We start from the raw sequence: 23624 nt of genomic DNA, 5'->3' as shown, positions 1-23624 counted from the left end.
TGAAATCTAATTACTGTATTAAATAATATTCTTTTAAAGATTTATTTATTTTACTTGAAAGAGTTACACAGTGAGAGGAGAGGCAGATAGAGAGAGAGGTCTTCCATCCGCTGGCTCACTCCCCAAATGGCCGCAACGGCCGGAACTGCACTGATCCGAAACCAGGAGCCAGGAGCTTCTTCCAGGTTTCCCATGCAGGTACAGGAGCCCAAGGACTTGGGCCATCTTCTACTGCTATCCCAGGCCATAGCAGAGAGCTGGATTGGAAGTGGAGCAGCTGGGTTTTGAACTGGTGCACATATAGGATGTCAGCACTTCAGGCCAGGGCGTTAACCAGCTGTGCCACAGCGCCGGCCCCATAAGTAATATTTTAAGCAGGTCTTCAGTGTGATGCTTTTGGTGTCAGGCTGCATGTCCCTTCTGCTATAGCAGTGAGTGCCATAGATTTCCCATTCTTTTTCTTTGAGTACTCACCCTCAGAGAGGGCCTACACTCTGCAATTCTTTCTATTGTTGCTGCAATGGGGCCCTGTTAATGGGGCTCTCGTTAGAGGGACAGTTGGTGTTCTGTAACCTTCCAGTTAAATCTTTACTGGGTCTGTGTCTTGACATTCGTAAGTGTTCCTCCGATGAGTTTTCAGTTTGGCTTTCCCGGTTTTTATCCTACAGTGTTTCCAATCTGTTTCCTTGCTGTGTTGATGGATTCCTTCACACTCTTCCAGCTCAAGGACTTTCTCTCAACCTGGATAAAGCTCCGACAAGGTCTTTTCCCTGGGATGTCGGTCTTTGTTTGGGGAAGTGCAGGGAGCCCATTTCATAGTAATTAGTCTTCCCATTCCTTCCCCAGAGACTTAAGGAGAACCTTCTGTTTTTCATCATGATAGCCTTCTGGGGTTCTCTAGGTAAAGCCTACAGAAATGAGGGATACCACCAAAGCTAGAGCATGCAGGAATTTCTTACTCATATCCCCATAAATATGAAAAATTATCATTCGTGTGTTCCTGCCAGTTTATGGCTTCAGCGGCTTCTGTGGTAGTTCAGCATGTGTGGGCTGTGTCTGCCATTTCAGATTTGGAAGTGGTAGTTATTCCTGTGGCCCAAACTCCCTGATATTTAGCTTCGTCATATTTGAAGAATGGGAATGTATATTTTAAGCTCTTTACTTATCAGAGCTGTAAGGTGAAGTCACCTGTTTTATTTTAAATTTGCATTTCCATTAGTATTATTAGAGTTGAGTGCTTTTCCCATTCTTAAAAGGGTTTTGTTTCTATTTTTGTAAATTCTCTGTTCATTTTTTTCTTTTCCAGTACATGTGTTTTTTTCCCAGTTCTCTCTCTCTCTCTCTTTCTGTCTCTGTCTCTTTGCCCCCCCTTCCTCTCTCCTCTCCCCTCTCTTTTTCTTTTAAAGGTTTATTTATTTCAATGGGCATATTTACACACAGAGAGAGATCTTTCATGCACTGGTTCACTGCTCAGGTGGCTTTAGTGGCCGGTCTGGGCCAAGCCGAATCCAGGAGCTTGGAACTCCATCCAGGTCTCCCACAGGGTTGGCAAGGGCCCAGGCGTTTGGACCATCTCCTGCTGTTTTCCCAAGCACATTATAGGGAGCTGGATCAGAAGCGGAGCAGTCAGCTTAAACTGGTACTTATACAGGATGCCACATTGCAGGCTGTGGCTTAACCTGCTGTGCCACAATGCCAGCCCCTCCAGTTCTCTCTTGTTCCACAAAAATAGCTGTGCGAATGAGAGGCTGAAACCTGCCAGCTATCGCATGTTTCTGAGTTAACTGTGTTCAGCTCAGGATTTCTGTTTGGTATTTTATGCAGTTCCTGGCATAGGGCGAATACAGAGCTAAGCCAAAGTCATCTGAAGACTCGATTGGACCGAATGTCCACAGTAGCTCCTTTGCAGGAATCTTAGCTTGACCCTTGCATTAGTGTTTTGTTTCTTCCATAGAAAATGAGAGCAGGATCTTCTATCTGTTGATTTATTCCCCAAATGCCCACAACAGCCAGGGCTAGATCAGGTGTCTGGCTCTTCCATGTTGGTGGCTGGGTTTCAAGTATTTGAGTTTCAAGTATTTGAGCTATCTCCTACTGCCTTACAGGGTGTATGCTAGCAGGAAGCTTGATCTAAAATGAAGCTAGGACTTGAATCTGGTGACTTCAATATGGGATGCAAGGGAGCCCTCCAAGGTTGCCACATTTCTTTACTTGGTCGCTTACTTCCAAAAAGGGACTCTCCAAAACCAAGTGTTCTAAAAATGCAGGGATCTGGAGCTGCCTGGTCATTTCAGAACTATGCTGAGAAAGAGCACAACATATCTTCTATACTATGTAGCTGAAAGCGGCCTCCATAGGGGCTATTCAGAGTCCTTGATATGAAGACATCAAATCAGCAACACTTCTCTTCCTAAGGGAATCAAATTGGAGACAAACACAGGATGGAAACAGAATAAGACACACATCTCCATTTCAGTCACTGCATAAAAATTATCCCAAATGAATAGCTCTAAAAACTTCTCATGATCTTGTGGAGAGAGTTCTCTCTGAGGCAGTCACAGTGAGGTGGCATAGGAGACTTCAGTAATCTGAATTCTCAACAGATTTATCCACCGGAGGTAATGCACTCACTTGGCTACAACTGATGCTGGTTGCTGGGAGCTCCGTTTGGGCACTGAGTGGAGAACCTGCCCTTGGATGCTCCGTGTTTGGGATTTATCACAGTGCAGTGGCTGGATGCTGAGGTATATCCTGAGTATGAGAGCCAAGAAAACTGAGTGTGAATTCAAAGTTAGCGCATGATTTCACCCTAGCTGTCTCAGACTCTCATTTGATTTTTATTTAGTGAAACAAGTCATTTAGGTCAGCTTAAGCTCAAGGAAAAGAGAAGTTGATGTGGGGATGGAAAAGCTCATTCAAAAGCATATGTAGATCAGAGCTATTGTTGCTGTCATCTTGGCAAAATAATAGTATAAGATTTATGTTTTGGTCATTTTTTGTTTTATTATGGGATTTTTATTATTATTTTATATGAGTTCCATTTTTAATGTCCGGGTTCCTATTACTTCATAAGCCATATTGAAAACTCAATGACATAGCAATGATTTTTCATTACCTTTTATAACTTTTCAAAGTTTTTGTTATCATGTGATGTCAGTCAGATAACAAATGCAACCAGTTACCTGAATGCATTTTTCTAGGAGGTTGCCAAAAATATGTTTCCTTGTAGTTTCTCAGTATAGGCAACTTGGACTTCATCTCGTACGCAGCTGGCTAAGTTGCTGAATAGGATGCTAGCGACCCTCACTGAAGAGCCAGTTTGAGTTTCAGTACTTCACTCCCAATCCAGCGCCCTGCTAATGCACTGACGGATCAGCATATGAGGCTCAAATGTTTGAGCTCCTGCCACACCCATGGGAGACCTAGATGGAGTTTCTGACTCCTGCCTTTGCACTGACCATGTCTGGCTATTGCTTCTGTCTGGGGATTAAACCACTAGATGAAAGATTCTCTCTCTCTCTCTCTCTCTCTCTCTCTCTCTCTCTCTTCCTTCTCCTTCTCTCTGCCATTCTTTCAAATAAATAGACATATCTTTAAAAAATAAAAAATGAAAAATATGGAAATCACAGTGCTGTATTTTTTAAAGATTTATGTCATTGCTTGAAAAGGAAAAATTACCATAGTTGACCTAGTAAAGAAATATGCAGCAAATTCTGCTCATCAGAAATACAGAATTCTATGTAATTAACTGACAAATACACTAAGGATACATTACATTCAGGGGCCTTTGAGAAGTGGTAGCATTATGATGAGTGTTTGAAGTCTGTTTTATCACAAAGGAATAGATTGGAAAAACCTGAATACATTACTTGTCCTGGTAGGCGATAAATAAGATGAACTCCTTATACAAAATACCTTTTCTCTCCAGAAAGGTGGGTTTTTACCTGTCTTATTTGAATTGCTTTTCTTCACCGACTGTGCCATCTGTTATTCTGACACACTGCATGGGGAAGGGACATGCAGAGTGCTGCTGTGTGCCTCCATAGGCACTCTTTCTTTTATTCACACAGTCACAGTCCAGGATGCATCACCCGCACCACTAAACGTCTTTTTTGAAAGTCAGTCATTTGAAGAGTAGCCTCAAACAACACTTTTTTGATACACAAATAACTGAACAATATTTTATTCTATTTAATATTTTTCCTGCAGATATTTTTTAGGTTTTTATTTAATGACAGCATTTTTCAAAGGTACAGCTTTGGGAATATAGTGGTTCTTTCCAACATACCCACTCTCCACCCTGACTCCAATCCCACCTCCTACTTCCTCTCCCGTCCCTTTCTTCATCATGGTTCATTATTAGTTTTATTTTATGTACAGAGGACCAACTCCATGTTAAGCACAGATTTCAACAGTTCGCACCCCCCCACACACAACATATAGAGTACAGTTTGTGAACAAGATTTGCAGTCAATTCTCATAGTATAACTCATTAAGGATGGAGGTCCTATATGGGGAATAAGTGCACAGTGAATTCTGTTGTTCCTTTAACAATTAACACTCTTATTTATGATGTCAGTGATCACTCAAGGCCCTTGCCATGAGCTGCCATGGCTATAGAAGCCTTTTGTGACCATAGACTCCATCAGTATTTGGGCAAGGCCATAAGCAAAGTGGAAGTTCTCTCTTCCCTTCAGAGAAAAGTACATCCTTTGATGGTCCTTTCTTTCCACTGAGTTCTCACAGAGATCCTTTATGTTGTGGCCAGTTGGGGAGTGAACCAGTGGATTGAAGACTTTTTTCTCTGTCTCTCCCTGTCACTGTCTACCTCTCAAATAAGTAAAATCTTAAAAAAAAAAGAATTAAAAATGACCAAACTACAAGGTAACTAAAAATATGAATACATCATACACACACACACACACACAGTGTGCAGAGAGACATGCAATAAATCTGCATACTGAAGGAGTACAATTAAATCAACTTCAGAACCAATGGAATTAATCTATTCTGTTCAAACCAAAGCTAGTGGGATAGTGGCTGGAGGTGGTCCTTCAAGAATAATGGAGTGAGCCAGCGCCGCAGCTCACTAAGCTAATCCTCCGCCTAGCAGTGCTGGCACACTGGGTTCTAATCCCAGTCGGGGCGCCGGATTCTGTCCCGGTTGCCCCTCTTCCAGGCCAGCTCTCTGCTGTGGCCTGGGAGTGCAGTGGAGGATGGCCCAAGTGCTTGGGCCCTGTACCCCATGGGAGACCAGGAGAAGCACCTGGCTCCTGGCTTTGGATCAGCGCGGTGCACCGGCCGCGGCGGCCATTGGAGGGTGAACCAACGGCAAAGGAAGACCTTTCTCTCTGTCTCTCTCTCTCACTGTCCACTCTGCCTGTTAAAAAAAATAATAATAATAATGGAGTGAGCCTTGGTATGATTGCTCGTTAAATGGGTGTACTCTGCTTCAGAAAAATCATTAAATTTATGAACTTATGACATATTTTCATGTATTTGTTAATTCAATAAAACATTATAAATACTTTCTGATCCACTGGAAAATAAGATTTGTGCGTTAACAATCAAATTATTGGGACCACTTAATGGCAAATGCCCTAATTCACTTGTCACAACACTTAGGAAGTAACTGCGCATATTTCAACAACCCACATAAAAACAGTACATTCTTAATAGAAATCTTGTGTGAGATAATATAATACCTCCATGGAAATGTTCCAATTTACAAGGTATGAAATACATCAGTTATTTCTTTTTCTCATTCCCCTAACTCTGCTGGATTTAAGAATGACTATAGTCGGTCTTACAGTTTCTTTTGTAAGATTTATTTATTTATTTTGAAAGCCAGAATTACAGAGAAAGGGGAGACAGAAATCATCCATCCACTGCTTCACAGTATTGGGCCAGGCTGAAGCCATGAGTCAGGAGCCAGGAGCCGTGGGCTCCATCTGAGTCTCCCTCATGCGTGGAAGTGGCCCAAATATTTGGACTGCCTTGAACTGCTTTCCCAGGTCACTGGCAGGGAGCTGGATTGGAAGTGGAACAGCTGGGACGTGAACTGGTGCCTATATGGGAAACTGGCCTCACAACTGGCGCTACCTGCCATGCCACAATGCCGGGTTCTAGCACTAGTAATTTTAAGGATGGGTTTGTATATTCATGAGTTCAACTAAACATGGATGGGAAATGTAAAAATAAATAAATAAATTGCACATCTGTACTGAACATGTATAAGCTTTTTTCCTCGTCATTATTCTCTAATCGATATAATACAGTGACTAATTAAGTAGCATTTTTGTTGAACTAAGGATTGTTATTAATCTAGAGATGATTTAAAGTATACAGGAGAATATGTGCAATGTGCATATATGTATATGCTACTGTAAAAGGGACTTGACTTGTGCTTCTGTGGGTTTTGGTATCTGGGGTTACTGGAACAAATTCCCCTTGGACAATGCGGAATGACTTTATTACTACTTGGGGAAACAAAAGGACTTTGATTCCAGTAAGTCTACAGTTTCTATCAAAAAACTGTTTGTGAAGCTGCTTCCATCATCCCATTACTTAAAATCACAGAAGTTTCACTTTTACCCTTTTATTTAATGTCTACAAACTTCATGCATTTCATAAATACAGATATAGGAACATAGTGATTCTTCCCACCCTACCTGCACTCCCACCCTTCTTCCTCATCCCTCTCCTGTTCCCGTTCTTTTTACTAAGATCTATTTTCAGTTAGCTTTATATACAAACGATTAACCCTATACTAATTAAAGAGTTCAACAAATAGTATGAAAAGAATAACTGCTCCTCAACTTTCAAGACAAGGGCTGTTTAAAGTCATCGCATCTCAAAGTGTCAATTTCACACCTATAGATTAGCTTTTAGGTGCTCTATTGGTTACTACAATTCAGGGAGAGCATATGGTATTTTTCCTTTTGGGACTGGCTTATTTAACTAGAAGTATTTATACAGAAAAAAAATCTGATAAAACTTATGTACAGTTGGCAAAGATATTATTGCTTACAGTTATATGATCTTTCTTTTCTCCTGATAATTAAAATTATATTTTAAGGTGCTCTGGGGTGATGCTAAAATCATTGTATATTGTTACTTTTGCATTTATGAAAGTTTTCTTTGTGTACTACTGGAGTTTTAGTGAACATCTGACTATTTTAAAATTTATATGAGTGAAGTTGAAGGTCTTTTCCTTTGTTTATTATTTATAACCCTTTCCTGTTTTCCTGCTGGGATATTTTCTTTTCACTTTTTATTTCTTGAACTCTATTCTTGGGGCCATCGTGCCTTTGACTATAATGTAAATTAAAATGTGTAGAAATAAGTAAAATATTTGAAAATAATAAAATCATGTCTTGGACACTTGGGGACAAAGCTTTGCTTTTCTATGTGGTCACATGTGTGGATAATTAGTGGTTTCAGCATCCTGGACATACGCTTATGATATTGCACTTTCAAAAGCCGCTTGCCCTGTGATGCAAAGGTGAATCATGTTTACGTCAAAAAACAGAGGCTGTTCTGTGACGGGCGTTTTTTCTTTTGTTTGTCTTCCTGGCAGTTAAAAGGAGAGCATCTGTGAACACAGTCACTCTGCAAAAGGACCTGGGCTTCCTCACAGGCTTGGAATTACGTGTCCAGTTTTATTTCTCCTCAGTTGCAGATTTCATTAGAACTCCTTACATCCGTCCCTGAAATGGAGAATCGTGGGAACTTCTGTAGCTTTCTTGTGATTCCTGTATGCAAAGCCTCATTTTTTCCTGTGATTAAGATAAAGTAGCATTGTACTTCATCTTACTGCTTACTAAACATTAGGTATGACCATTATTAGCATCATTAGTGGAAACATAATTTCAGCATTCGTGAGGAGTGGCTAGAGCGTTCCAGATTGTTATAGGACATCCTTCAATCTGGAAGGAACATGTGATATGCACAGTCTGTGAAAAGCATGCTAATCAACCTCAAAGTGATTTCTTTCATATACAAAAGTATGTTTTGTGCAATTATAGGAGTGTATCACATGACTTTATAAAAAGCTAACACTATTTTCCAGTAGTTTTAGATTAACAAAAAAGCTGCAAAGATACCATGTATATTTCACAGCCAGAGTCTCCTACCGCTAACATCTCACATTCCTCTGGTACATTTGTCACAGTAGTAAACTGATATTAATCATTCTTAATATTTAATATACTTATTAAAGTATAATTATTATTAAGGTTTTAGCAGTCTTTCCATCATTAGTGTTTTTTTTTTTTTTCTATTCCAGCATACTACATGACATTTAGATTTTTCTTGGCTAAGGCAAATCTCAGACTTCATTTTTTGATGACCTTGACAGTTTGGAAAAGCACTGATCAGGTGATTTGTAGAATGGTCCTCAAATTGGTTTTTTTGTGTGTTATCTTTCTCTTGGTTGGACCGAGGCTATGATGAGGACAACAGAGGTAACGGGTAATTCGCCTCACGTCATCCTGAGGTTTCACATTAGCAGTGTGACTGATCAGTGTTGATGCTAACCTTGATAACTGTATGAGGTCATGCTTTCTGGGTTTCTCCCTTGCAAGCCTATTTTTTAGCTTTTTCTTGCTGTATTTTTTGGAAGCAACTCACTATGTGACCCTGGTAAGGAGCTGGAAATTCGGCCCCACCTGCTTGAAAGATAGTAAACAAGTAAAGTGGAGTTTTCTGCATGCAAGGTTTTCTCTTTCATTCAGTTATCAATGTGTGTATCAGTACAGTTGTTTGTATCTTTGTGATTTAAGAAGTATACAATAGGTTTTGATGTGGCAGTATTTGTAAAATTTTTTTTTTGCTTAAATTATTGTTATTTGGCAATCGGAAGCCCTTGCAAGTTGTCTCCTGTGTCACTCTGACTTATCTCCATTCTGTTCATTTTGAGCATTTAACTTCTGGCACAAAATCATGCTGACGCCTATGTTTTGTATACTTGCTACCTCAGGCCTACAATCAGCCATTTCTCTGAGGAGTGCTGGGCCTTTGATTGGACAGTGGTATCAAAAACCAAGATCTGAGCACTGCTTCCATATCACATTTTTTACCAAATAATGTTTTATATCCATGAAAAATAGTTGACCTAGTAACTTATGCCTAATAAGTTGTTTTGCTGTCGTAGTCTAATCAAAGTTCTACTGCAAAATATACTCAAATTTTGTCAGATGGTAAAACTAAAAAGCCACTTCTGTGAGAGGAAAATCTTGCTCATTTTAAAGACCATTAACACAACACCAATATAGGCAGGTATGAATTGCTATAGTTGAAACCCTTAAGAAATCCAACACTTTGGAGGCTGAAGTTGTAGCATTTTTGGTTAAGCTGCATCTTGAAACACTCATCCCACACTGTGCTAGCGTCCAGGCTACTCCTTTTTTTTTTTTTTTTTTTTTTTTTTTGACAGGCAGAGTGGACAGTGAGAGAGAGAAACAGAGAGAAAGATCTTCCTTTGCTGTTGGTTCACCCTCCAATGGCCGCTGCGGCTGGTGCGCTGTGGCCGGTGCACTGCACCTATCCGAAGCCAGGAGCCAGGTGCTTTTCCTGGTCTCCCATGGGGTGCAGGGCCCAAGCACTTGGGCCATCCTCCACTGCCCTCCCTGGCCACAGCAGAGAGCGGGTACTATACTTCTTACCAGTTTCCTGCTAATGGGCCTGGGAAAGCAGGGAAGATGGCCAAAACGGTTGGGTCTCTGTCATTCATGTGGGAGACTGGATGGATGACTTCCTGGCTCCTGGCTTTGGCCTGGTCCAGCCCTGGCTGTTGTGGCCATCTAGGGAGTGATTCAGCAGATGGAAGATCTCTCTGTCTCTCTTCTCCCTGTTGCTCTTTCAAAGAAATAAATCATTAAAAGGGATGGAGGAAGGGAATATTATTACGTTCTTAGATGCTTATCTACAAATCACATTGAGTCTATAAACTATTTAAAAATTGAAATACAAATTAAAATACAAAAAGGAGTACTGAAAAACAAAAGAAAACAAATGAGAGAACCAAAATATCTATGGCCTAATTCAGACTTTTCTCTTAGATTGGAAACCATTGTTCCATTTGTTTGTTCTACGATGACTAAAATCCCCCTCATTAACAACCTGGAGTGCACCCTTGCCTGAGATTTCGTGGCCGTGTATTTGACTATATGCACTAGCAAGAAGGTAAAGATAGATGGGCCCAGTGTGTGGTGCAGTGTGTTAGACTGCCAGCTGTGGCGCTGGCATCCCGTATCAGGGAGCTCATTTGTGTCCTGAATACCCCGGCTCCAAGCCACGTTTCAGCTAATGGACCTGGGAAGGCAGCAGCAAATGGCTCCTGTGCTGAGCTCCGGTCACCCGTATGGTGCAACAAGATGGAGTTCCTACAACTGGCTTCAGGCTGGCCCAGTCCCAGCCACTGCAACTACATGGGGAGTGAACTACCTCATGGACCCTCCCCTCAACACCAAATAAGTAAATAAGTAAATTAAAAAAAAAGTAGAGGAATATATTGAAGATGTGAACTATAGGTTTAGACTAGAAATCATTTACCCTAAGGGACAGTGTACAGAATTGACTTTTTCTCCTTTATAATATGAAAAAAAATCAGAAAGCTTACTTATGGTTGGTTTGCAGACCCTGTCATTAGCAAAATATTTTTTCTTACCTTGCTTCTGGGTGCTGGACAAGTATCTCATGCTGGTTTATCTGCTTTTGTGGCAGTTTTTGTTATTCAAAGTGCCCCCTGATGCTTGAGAGTTGTGACTTTGCAGATGAATAAATGGGTATCAAGCACTGCCTTTAATGCTGAGGGAGAATCACTTAAATCAAGACATCACTTAGCGAAAGTAGCTCAGATTTGTAACCATGCATGTTATAGAATGAAGGTGAATTAATCACAGGTGATTTTTCAAGTCCCATCCAACTTTGAAATGTAATGAGTATGCAGAGATACTTGAATTTAATGCTAGAAACTTAAGGCTCCTACAGTTGTCATAAAGGTTGAAATTCTTAGAATAAAAACAAGCCAATGTTTTGGTTTTTTTTTTGGTTTTTTAAAATTAATTTATTTATTTGAAAGTTAAAGTTACACAGAGAGAGCAGGAGAAGAATAGAGAGAGAGAGAGAGAGAGAGAGAGGTCTCCCATCAGATGGTTCACTCCCCAATTGGCTGCAACAGCTGGAGCTGTGCCAATCCCAAGCCAGGAAACAGGAACTTCTTCCAGGTCTCCCATGTAGGTGCAGGGGTCCAAGGACATGGACCATCTTCTACTGCTTTCCCAGGCCATAGCGGAGAGCTGGATTGGAAGAGGAGTAGCTGGGACTAGAACCGGTGCTCATAGGGGATGCGGGCACTTCAGGCCAGGGCTTTAACCTGCTGTGCCACAGAGCTGGTCCCCAATGTTTTGTTTTATGCTGGCTACAGGGACATGACCGATGTGGTACTATGTTCTTTTTAAAATTGAAGCATCTTTTAGGAATTTCATCTTACTGATCAGTTTAGGAGTTTGAGTTCACTAACTGGTTTATCAATTTACTGTTGTTTCCCATGTTTGGTTGTGGCTGATGATGTAAGAAACGGTGAAATCCCAGGAAGACAGAACAATACTATTAAAGTTAAGCAGCGACATGGTTGCAATATTGCTCTCATTACTTTTTATTTTTTTTAATTTAAAGTGAACCAATTTCCAGTAATTCATATATACATATTTAAGAACATAACGATACTTCCCACCCTGCCTCCCTCCAACTCATTCCCCTCCCTCTCTCCTCCTTCTTCTCTTAATCCTTCTCTTAATTTTTATAATGATATAATTTCAGTTTATACTCATAAGATTAAACCTACACTAAGTATAGAGTTCAACAAGTAGTAAGAAGAAAAAAACACTCTCCCTCATTAGTAGAGACAAGGGCTGTAAACAGTCATCAAATCTAAGATGTGACTCACTCCTACACATTGCATTTTTCCAATGCTCTGTTTAGAGTGTATGCACTGTTATCAACACTCATTCGTGTCGGCTTCTTGTGATTTCCTGCTTCATTTTCTGTTTATATTCCTAACATAAATGCAGACCTCTGTATCAAAAACAAAGCTCAACATTAACTATCGATTTTTGTCTTAACAGAGAACTGAATTTACCTAATTCTGCTGACCAATAATTTGAAAGATTTTTCATTTTTCATTCTGATAAAATATTCATTTATTCTGAAGACCTAAGTAGAATGCAATAGACAAAAGTTTTTTCAAGTGAAGAACAAAATTTGAAATGAGTGAGGGTTGACACAAAGGCAATCATCATTACATCTTGAGCGTTTCATCTGAAAATGGTGAGAAGATTTGCGTTCTCACTACAAGGTGCTTCTTGTGTAAGCTCAGGGTCACTGTTCACGTCCAGGTTTATGGTAGGGAAGAGGAAAGCACAGCTTTCTATACGTAGTATCTATGAGATTCTGAAAGGAGTTGTTCATTTTACAAAAATAAGATGAAAACATGGCCCAGAAATAGATCTGTGAGTGTGTATTTTTAGAGATTAAATCTTGCCATTTGCAACAATAAGGAAGAAACCAAAGAACATATGTGAAGTGAAATCAGCCAGACACAGAAAGTCAAATACTGCATGAACCCATATGTGGTATCTTAAAAAGAGAAGAAAAAAATCCTAAAATATGAACATGTAAGAACAAAGAATAAGAAAAAAAATCAGTTTTAAAAAGCGGTGATGTGGTGTGGACTGAGAAAAAGTAGGCTAAATGGAACAAAGACACAGTTAGGTAAGATGGATAGATCTGGAGACTAAAGTTTAACATGAGGACTACAGCTGATGATATTGTGTTGTATGCTGAAATTATATGAGATTTTAGGCATTCTTTTTTCTAAAGATTTATTTATCTGAAAGTCAGAGTTACACAGAGAGAGCAGGAGAGGCAGAGAGAGAGAGAGAGAGAGAGAGAGACAAAAGAGAGAGACAGAGAGAGAGAGACAGAGAGAGTGAGAGGGAGGTCTTCATCTGCTGGTTCACTCCCCAATTGCCCACAATGGCAGGAGCTGTGCCAATCTGAAGCCAGGAGCCAGGAGCTTCTTCCTGGTCTCCCACGTGGGTGCAGGGGCCCAAGGCCTTGAGCCATCTTCTACTGCTTTCCCAGGACATAGCAGAGAGCTGCTTTGGAAGTGGAGCAGCCAGGACTAGAACTGGTGCCTTTATGGGATGCTGGCACTGCAGGCTGTGGCTTTACCCTCTACGCCATAGCACTGACCCTGATTTTCAGCATTCTTGCCACAGAATTGGTAAGTATATGAGATAATGAATATGTTAAATTAGTTACTTCCAGAAATAGCTTCACTAGGAATTTGCATGGGAAACCAATATTTTACCCACCTAGAATTTGTACACTAGGAATACTTTTGCATCTTATCATGGTTATGAAAGTATTAGTATTAATTGTAGTTTATGATTTTACCAATAGAAACATTACAGCTTCAAATTTGCTACCACTTTAGTTTTACTTTGCTCCGGATTACTGCAGATGCTTCGTAAGAGGCTCTTTGAGTTCTGTGACTACTGCTATACTCAAATATTCATTACTTCCCTAGTCTCATATTGATGTGAGTGTTCTAGATGGAAAAACGGTGAATATGCTCTATAATCTACCCAAAGCTTCACTGGCATTTTTCTTCATATATGACCGAACTTCAAAAATATTCATGGAAAAATGAAACTGAAAATGTGAGTTTATTTTTGTGCCTTTTTTCCATGCTATGTAGAAAACACGTATTATGAGATAACTTGATGGCTTTGAAAAACTTTTGCCCTTGCTTTGCGCACTTTTGTTCCTGATAAAGCATGTCAGAGCACCTGTCACCTACTGACTTATATTCATTCTAATCAACTCTTCTGCCTCAGCTAGGAAGGTAGGCCTGGGGTATGCAGTTCCCCTTATCTCTCCCAATGTCTGTTGAAATATACCTTAGTGTTCCTGATTCTTTAGTTTATATTCAACATGGTAACCAGGAGACCAGGAATATCTGTTTGAATTTCAACTTTGCAAGTCCTTTTACCTAAATCAGAGAAATTCAAATATAATTGTATACTGTTAACTCTAGGAAGGATTTGCTATTTGTGGAGCTGGCTTCCATAAGCCCTAAGGCTTTGAACACATCCCTTCTTGTATTTGGAATTCTGATCTCTCAGATGTAAAAGGAGTATATGAGGTTGTGGTTGTGATCTCTTTCAAATTGAGTGTTTTGTAAGAAATGGGCAATGATATTAGAAGATAATAAAGACTTTAGGAGATAAATATTAACCACATTCATTCCACTGTCACGCTTTCACGGATGACATCTAAGTCCTTTATGGAGGGTACAAATCACAGGCGTGTTCTGATGATGGTTTCTGCATCAAATTAGCACTTCATAACTATTTTCTTTATTTTCATTTTATTATTAGCTCTTCTGAACTTTATTATTTATTTTGCTACCCAGTCTTTCATCCATTTGTTTTAAAATTCTAAATTTGAATAAGTTTCTTATTATTAGTTTTTTTCTGAATGTTCAAACAGTAAAGTTTGAATACACTAAATGTTGAAATAAACTGTTAAGAAAATTCCCCTAGTCTTTATTTTTTTATTTAAACAGCAAAGTGGCAGAGAGTTATAGAAAGAGAGAGAGAGAGAGAGAGAGAAGGAGATGGACATAGAGATGGATAATTAGATAAATCCATTCATGGGATTTCTCCCCAAACTTCTGCAACAGCTGTAGCTGGGCCAGTCCAGATGTAGGGGCCCAGAACTCTATTTGGACTTCACGTATGAGTGACAAGGACCCATGTACTTTGTCATTGCCTGTCGTCTCTCAAGCTGTGTATTAGCAGGAACTTGGATGAGAGGAGGAGGGGGACTTGTATCAAGTCTTCTGGTGTGGGATGTGTATACCCCAAGTGGCAGCTTAACCACGTGTTCGTGCTTGCCTCTGCCTTGTTTTATTGACTGGGGGTATATGTGATTTATTTTCCCCTACATTTTCACCTTCTATTTGTTGATTTCTTTATCTTTACAATCATGTCAAAGTATATGTCTTTCTTAAAGCCATTACAAAACCTTTGTGATATTACACATAATGTAAACAAATAATTGATACATTTATCTTTGATAATACTCTCTTGAATCTGCAACTTAATGCCTCTTTCTAACAAATACCTCCACCAAAAGAACAAGGTCATCAAAGAAGGAGGTACCTTTCTCTGAAGGGAGGAGAGAACTTCTGCTTTGGCTATGACCCCGTCTGAATAAGATCAAAGCTGGCGAACTCAAAAGGCTTCCATAGCCTTGGAAACTCATGACAAGAGCCTAGGGAGATTACTGATGCCATAAACAAGAGTGTCAAAGTGTTAAGTCAACAACAGGAGTCACTGTGTACTTACTCCTCATGTGGGATCTGTCCTTAATGTGTTGTCCAATGTGAAGTAATGCTATAACTAGTACTGAAACAGTATTTTACACTTTATGTTCTGTGTTGGTGCAAACTGAAGAAATCTTTACTTGATATATACTGAATCAGGCCAGCGCCGTGGCTCAATAGGCTAATCCTCCACCTTGCGGCGCCGGCACACCGGGTTCTAGTCCCGGTCGGGGCGCCGGATTCTGTCCCGGTTGCCCCTCTTCCAGGCCAGCTCTCTGCTATGGCCAGGGAGTGCAGTGGAGGATGGCCCAGGTGCTTGGGCCCTGCACCCCATGGGAGACCAGGAAAAGCACCTGGATCCTGGCTCCTGCCATTGGATCAGCGCGGTGCGCCCGGCTGCAGCGGCGGCCATTGGAGGGTGAACCAACGGCAAAAGGAAGACCTTTCTCTCTGTCTCTCTCTCTCACTGTCCACTCTGCCTGTCAAAAAAAAAAAAAAAAAAAAAGATATATACTGAATCAATCTTCTGTATATAAAGAGAATTGAAAATGAATCTTGATGTGAATGGAATGGGAGAGGGAGTGGGAGATGGGAGGGGTGCGAGTGGGAGGAAAAGTATGGGGGGGAAGCCATTGTAATCCATAAACTGTACTTTGGAAATTTACATTTACTAAATAAAATTTAAAAAAAAAAATACCTCCACCACGTGCCATCATTAGAATCATTCCTTTTGGTTGAACATTGAACAACTGGTGTTTAGTTGGAAGGCTTCGTTATCTGGCATGACACCCCTAAATTACTCTCAACAATACTGTGGTTATCAGTCTACTTTCATTTATAAATTCCACATTACCAACATACTAAAATCCAAAAGCTTCAGTATGCTATAAACTTTTCTCGCTAATTTGTTTTCTTAGTCCTTAAAAAGTTTATTTCCTGCCATATCCTCTATCTGCTTTATATTCCACACATAGAGATCAACCTGCAATTTTCATAGTAGTTATGTGTTGAAATTCCTTCAGGTGTCTTCAGGTATAAAACATAATAGCACCATATTTGAGACAGCAAAAACAGTCTAGGATAGAAATCTCTAACTCTTAAAATTCAGCTTATATTTCCACGTGCATAAGCTTTTATTAATTCACCCGGGCAGAATTGTTTCTTTCATTTTTGTTAGTAAAAACCTACCCTTACTTTTCTTACAGAATTTATCAGAAGCAATTTTTATCCAAATTTTTAATTTTATATAAGGAATACAAATTCATGCATTTACTATATACAAATTTGGGGGCCAGCACCATGGCTTACTTGGTTAATCCTCCACCTGCTGTTTTAGCATCCCATATGGGTGCCGGGTTTTAGTCCTTGTTGCTCCTCTTCCAGGCCAGCTCTCTGCTGTGGCCTGGGAGGGCAGTGGAGGATGACCCAAGTGCTTGGGCCCTGCACCCACATGGGAGACTGGGAGGAAGCACCTTGATCCTGGCTTTGGATCGGCACAGATCCGGCCATGGCAGCCATATGGGGAGTGAACCAACGGAAGTAAGACCTTTCTCTCTCTCTCTCTCTCTCTCTCTCTCTCTCACTGTCTGTAATTCTGCCTTTCAAATAAATTAATAAAAATCTTTAAAACAACAACAACTAAAACCCCACGTTTTTCCTTGACAGTCAAGGCAAGGGTTGTTCACAATCACAGTATGTCAAGTCGCTAGTTTTGCTCCCATACGTTACCCTTTAAGTACTCCATTAGTTACTACAGATCAAAGAGACAATACGGTATTTGTCTTTTGTGACTGGCTTATTTCACTAAGTGTAATGGTTTCTAGTTGCATCCATCTTGCTGCAGATGACAGTATTTCTTGTTTTATTTTTTTCCTACCACTGTGTTATTCCATAGTGTATTTGTACCATAATTTCCTTATCTAGTCTTCAGTTGATGGACATCTGGGTTGACTCCATAACTTAGCTATTGTAAATTGAGCTGAAATGAACTGATTTCATTTCCTTTGGATAAATTCCCAGGAGTGGGATGGCTAGATCATATGGTAGGTCTATATTCAACTTTCTGAAATAACTCCATACTGTCTTCCATAGTGGCTGTACCAGTTTGCATTCTCACCAACAGTGGATTAGGGTACCCTTCTCCCCACATCCTCGCCACCATTTGTTGTTTGTTGATTTCTGTATGAGAGTCATTCTAATGGGGGTGAGGTCAAATCTCATCGTGGTTTTGACTGGCATTTCCCTAATGGCTATTGATCCTGAGAATTTTTCATGTGTCTGTTGGCCATTTGAATTTCCTCTCTTGAAAATGTTAGTTGAGGTCCTTTGCCATTTCTGGAGTAGGTTGTTTGCTTTGTAGCTGTTGAGTTTCTTGAGCTTTTTATAAATTCTGGAGGTTAATCAATTTTATAAGTGTTACTTTTCCTCAATAAACTATGAACATAAGGCCGAAGCCTTAAGTAGGTAGAAATAAATAGATAAATCAATGAATGGATACAGAAGGAAATATTTCAATTTATATCTCAAGTTAAAATCAAACTTTAAAAAAAAACCATGAACACAATATCATTTTTTTCTCCTTTATCATAGAGTGACAGAATTTGATCTTAAACTAGCACACTGTGGAAAGACAACCCCTTGTTCAGAGAATCTAAAGAAAAATGATCTCATCGGCATTAACTGTGAGCTAAATGTCTTGATTTCATCTCAGCTGACTTTTATTTTTTGAAAATTTATTTATATAAAGGGACGAAATTTCATGTATATCATATATCCAGTGTTAAGAACATAATGATAATCCCACACTATCCTCTCTCCATCACTCTCCCTCCCTTCTTCTTCCTTTCTTATTTTTTTAATTTTCTTTTTTTTTTTTTTTTTTTGACAGGCAGAGTGGACAGTGAGAGAGAGACAGAGAGAAAGGTCTTCCTTTGCCGTTGGTTCACCCTCCAATGGCCACCGTGGCCGGCGCACTGCAGCCGGCGCACTGCGCTGATCCAATGCCAGGAGCCAGGTGCTTCTCCTGGTCTCCCATGGGGTACAGGGCCCAAGCACTTGGGCCATCCTCCACTGCACTCCCTGGTCACAGCAGAGAGCTGGCCTGGAAGAGGGGCAACCGGGACAGAATCTGGCGCCCTGACTGGGACTAGAACCCAGTGTGCCGGCGCCGCAAGGTGGAGGATTAGCCTAGGGAGCCGCGGCGCTGGCCTTATTTTTTTATTTTTTAAAATGACATACTTTCAATTTACAATATAATCACAAGCTTAATCCTCCAATAACTAGAGAATCCAACAAGTGATAAGTCAAAAAACCACTGTTCTCTGCTAACTTTATTGAAGGAGAATGAGAAAGAATTGAAAACTAGATTATTTCTAGTCTACTACACAGATTGCCAAACTCTTGTAAGAATTCAGGCTCAAATGTAAATAAGATACCTTAACTCATCAGCTGGCACTAACAAATCTTAGTTAAATAATCAATGTTTAAAATCCTTAAAATAAGGGCCAGCGCCATGGCTCACTTGGTTAATCCTCTGCCTGCAGAGCTGGCATCCCATAAGGGCGCCAGTTCTAGTCCCGGTTGCTTCTCTTCCAGTCCAGCTCTCTGCTGTGGCCTGGGAAGGCAGTGGAGGATGGCCCAAGTGCTTGGGCCCTGCACCCCATGGGAGACCAGGAGAAGTACCTGGCTCCTGGCTTCGGATCAGCGCGGCGCGCCAGCCATAGTGGCCATTTGCGGGGTGAACCAACGGAAAGGAAGACCTTTCTCTCTGTCTCTCTCTCGCACTGTCTATAACTCTACCTGTCAAATAAAAAAAAAAAAAAAAAACTAAAAAAAATCCTTAAAATATTTACAGTTGTCAGTCTATTGATTATGTGCCACACACAGAAATATATATGGGCATAGATATGGACATATACGTGTACATATACACTAATGGGGCTTCCACGTTTCTTTACAAGGTGAGTGAATCAGATGTTAACTCTGTTCTGTGACAGACAATTGAACGTTCTTAGCATTCAGTTGATATGCTGGGTTAGAATAAGCCTAGTCCAATGAGTACTGTAACCTGCCTCTTTATAACTTATTTGTTGTAGATTTTATAGATCTTCTTTTGTTAACTTTAATAAAAAAGGGAAAATGTTAAGAAATGGATCAAAAGGGGGATATAAAAGTCAAAAGGCAACATAGTTACTGACCTGGTGAATTGTAATTCCTATAGAAAGTAGAGTGTATGAGTCAGTCAGAATAATGAGAGAGGACAGCGATGGTTGTATTCCCTTACATCTGACGCTGGAGAGGACAGGATGGATAGAAAATAATTTGAACATTCCAGGAAATGAGAGGAAATTACTTTCATGACCCACATGTACCAGGGAGCCCATTTTTCACACTCTGCAGGGAAGGAAGTCAGACAAGCAGCAGCTGATTAGGTTTCCCGAGCCTATTCCGCATTGGCAATGTTTACCTAAGTGCTGAGACTGCGACTGAAGCATTTATATTCGCTGTACACAAAAGGTGCAGCAAGAACCTGTGAAGGGACTAACGTCAAGACTGCAAAGATGCACTTTATAAAACTCGGAGCAATAAACGCATAAACACAAGAGCGGTTTTTATCTCTAGGGTATTGGAAAGCCTGTGAAATAGTTGAATAAATTAATGTAAAGACCAGACACCAGGCATCCCTCCTGGGGATACATTCTAATGACAATGATCCATAAAAAGAGCGTATTTACATGGTGCCATGCTGCTCCTCAGCCTTCATTTAGGCGATATACGGTAATGGTATCTTAGTCTACATGCAAAAGAAATGACTGATGATGGTTTTAACACTCAAGGATGAAAAGTTAGTCATATCAGGTTAGTAATTCTACTTAAGATATGCCACAGCTCTTTGATAGCTATTTTACTTTTTTCCTCAAGGAAGATATGCTGTACAACTTCATAATAAATAAGACTGGAAATATCATAACTGGCCATCACATAATTGGTCACAAAGTTCTGTGAAATACAACACATACTCTAAATGCATTCTAGAACTACTAATATTAACTGGAGGAAGTTAGCATGTAGAAATGAAAACTCGAAGACATTTTAGCATCGAACACTTGGATATGTAATAGTCGTAAGCAAAATCAATGAGTTGGGCCATATGCTATATGTGAATCCATCCTTGTAAATGATTCTAATTTGGCATAAAACTGTGTTCTTCTCCTGGCCTAGCTACCAGATTCTAGCTGTTTGTGAATCACTATAGAGGTAATAATATCTAAATCATTTTTATATTATTCTTTAGAAAAATATAATGCCTACAACATATGTGTGTGTATCCTATGAAGTGGAATTTATGGATTTCAAAGAGTATGTATGCATATGGAAACCATTGCTTATTATTCTGACTTAGTCATTGACTTTCCTTGAGATATTGGATGCAATACTCAGTATTTCTAGATGTCAGGGAAATGCAAATGAAAACCGTGATGAGATGTCACCTCACTCCTGTCAGGATGGTTAAAATCAAAAAGAGAGTAGCATTGCTAGCAAGAATGTGGAGAATGGGGAGCACTTACTCAGCCACTGTGGAAAACACCATGGAGATTTCTTAAAAAATAGAAATAGACTTGCCTTATGTTTCAGGAATCCCACTACTGGCTATACAACCAAAATACTAGAACAGAATGTATCAGTTACATACCTACACCACCACAGCGGTTTATAGCAGTTCTGCTCACAATAGCCAAAAATTGGGACTAGCCCAGGGCCCATTGTCAGATGAATGGATAAAGATGTGGTATATGTACAAAATGGGATATTACTCAGCTCTAAAAAAAGAAAGAAATTCTACCATTTGTCACAAAATGGAGGAAACTGTAATACATCATATTGAGTGAAATAAACCAGACCCAGGAAGACAAATACTGCGTATTTTCCTTTATATGGGGGATTCAACATTTAAAAAACAAGCAAAAAAGAAGGAAATGTCTGTGTTTCAGTCTTGCTGCAATATAATTCTGCAAAGTCTGTTTTATACCTTTGTCAAACCAGTGGTTAAGAATGTTATACTACTATAGGTTTATTGATCTGTGATAACTTTAAAATTTACTGTACAAGGGTGAATTGGTCATTGTTCCATTCAATTATTGTTTATAGCCATTGTCTATATTCTCATTAAACCAGGGTCTTTTTGCTTTTTACTGTTAAAGTTCACATTTGGTATTATTAAGCCTTTTAACTGTAATATAATTCTAAAATATGTTATCTCTAGAACTAAAACACTAAGAACAGAAGGAGAGGGTTGGGGGGGGGGAAGGGAGGAGGAAGGGACGGAGGGAATATCATTAGGTTCTTAGAATTATATCTATAACGGTCACACTGAATCTGTTAAAACTAACTAAAAATTAAGCTACAAAAACTAAAAAAGTACATCAGTCACCACATATAATTACTTCTTTTCTTTTCTTATGAAACGTGACAACTAAGGCTTCTCTTCACAGTTTTCACATACACGATACGGGGGTTCTTAACTGCATCAGTGTCCTAACGCGTGCCTGCTGCTGTAACAAAACGGCACAGCTGGGGAACTTGTGAGCAGACCTCCATCTCTCAGGGGTCTGGGTGCCGGAAGTCTGTGGCTGAGGCGACAGCATCTGAGCGTCTGATAAGACAGCTGCTCTTCTTCCAAGGTCGTGGCTCACCGAGGCCGCCTCACATTGCGGAGGAGGAACAGCAAGAATCCCAGACTGCTCTGCCCAGCTCTTTGGAAACAACGTTTAATCATTCATGAGGGGGCCCACAGACCCTGCTGCCTAATACCACCACTTTAGGTTTCAACACACTTATTTTGTAGAAACAGAGGTGCGCATCATGGCACAAGAGTTAAGCTGCCTTTTGGGATACCCACCTCCCATTTCGGAGGGCCGGGATTTGAATCCTCTGCTCCACTTCTGGTGCAGAGTCCGCTAATGCACACCTTAGTATTTACTCAGTGATGGCTCTAGTACTAGGGTCCCTGCCACCCATGAAGAAGACCCATATTGGGTTCTAGGCTTCTGGCTTTTCCTAGTACCAACTCCAGGTATTGTGGGCGTTTGCAGAGTGAACCAGTGGATAGAAGCTCTCTGTCTCTGTCGCTCTTCATTCAAACAAAAGAGTTTTGTAGAAAATGACACATTCAAATCACAGCAGTTATCATGATATACAATAGATTGCTCAGTATCCAATTCACATAACTGGAATTTTGCACCGATTAACAAAGAGTTCCCCATTTTTCTACCCTCAACCTTTGTGACCCCCATTGTGACCTCCATTCTACTTTGTTTCCAAAGGTTTATCTTTGTAGATTCCACCTATCAGTGCTATCTTTTCATGCCTGGCTTATTTCAGTTAGCATTCTATCCTCCAAATTCATCCATGTCAGGATTTCTTTCCATGTAAAGGCTGAATAACACACACACACACACACACACACACACCTGAAATGGATCTTCAAAAGGTGTGTGATATTTTGATTTTGAGTTGCCTTTCCCTGATGATTAGTGATATTAAAATATAGTTCTATATTTTCACATACTTGTTGCCCATATATGTGTATTCTTTTGAGAATTGTCTATTCAAGTCAGTTATCCATTGATTGATTGAATTAATTTGTTGTCTTGCTACTGAGTTGCTGGTGTTTCTTACATATCTTACATATTAACTCTACATCAGATACATAGTAGGAAAAGGTTTTCCAAGTTCCCCACATCGTGTTTTCACTCTTGATTTTTTTGTGCTTTGATAGTTTTTGCTTATGGGGCCACATCCAAAAAATAATTTCCATCCTAATGCCAATAAAAAAATTCCTTATGTTTTACTTCACTAGTTTCACAGTTTGTATTTTCATATTTAATTTTCAACATATTTTTCTGTTGATTTTTGTAGGTGATCTTTTTTTCTGCAGGTGGATATCTCATTTTCTCAGTATGATTTACTGAATTTTCCATTTCTACTGTGTGCTTGGTTCTAAATTTTTGGCTGTTTATGGATATATATTTTGTTGATTGTTCTGTATGTATGTTTTTGTGTCAGTGCCATGCCATTTTGATTACTACAGTTGTTGTAATATATTTGACTTTTTAAATTTTTTATTTACACAAGATGAATAGCTTTCATGTATTTCATATATATAGATTTAGGGGCGCAGTGATACTTCCTACCCTAACCTCTCCCTTTACCCACACTCCTACTCTCC

This window comes from Oryctolagus cuniculus, chromosome 8 (genome assembly GCF_964237555.1).
Source record: "Oryctolagus cuniculus chromosome 8, mOryCun1.1, whole genome shotgun sequence".
NCBI lineage: Eukaryota > Metazoa > Chordata > Mammalia > Lagomorpha > Leporidae > Oryctolagus > Oryctolagus cuniculus.
This window is presented reverse-complemented; position numbering follows the sequence as displayed.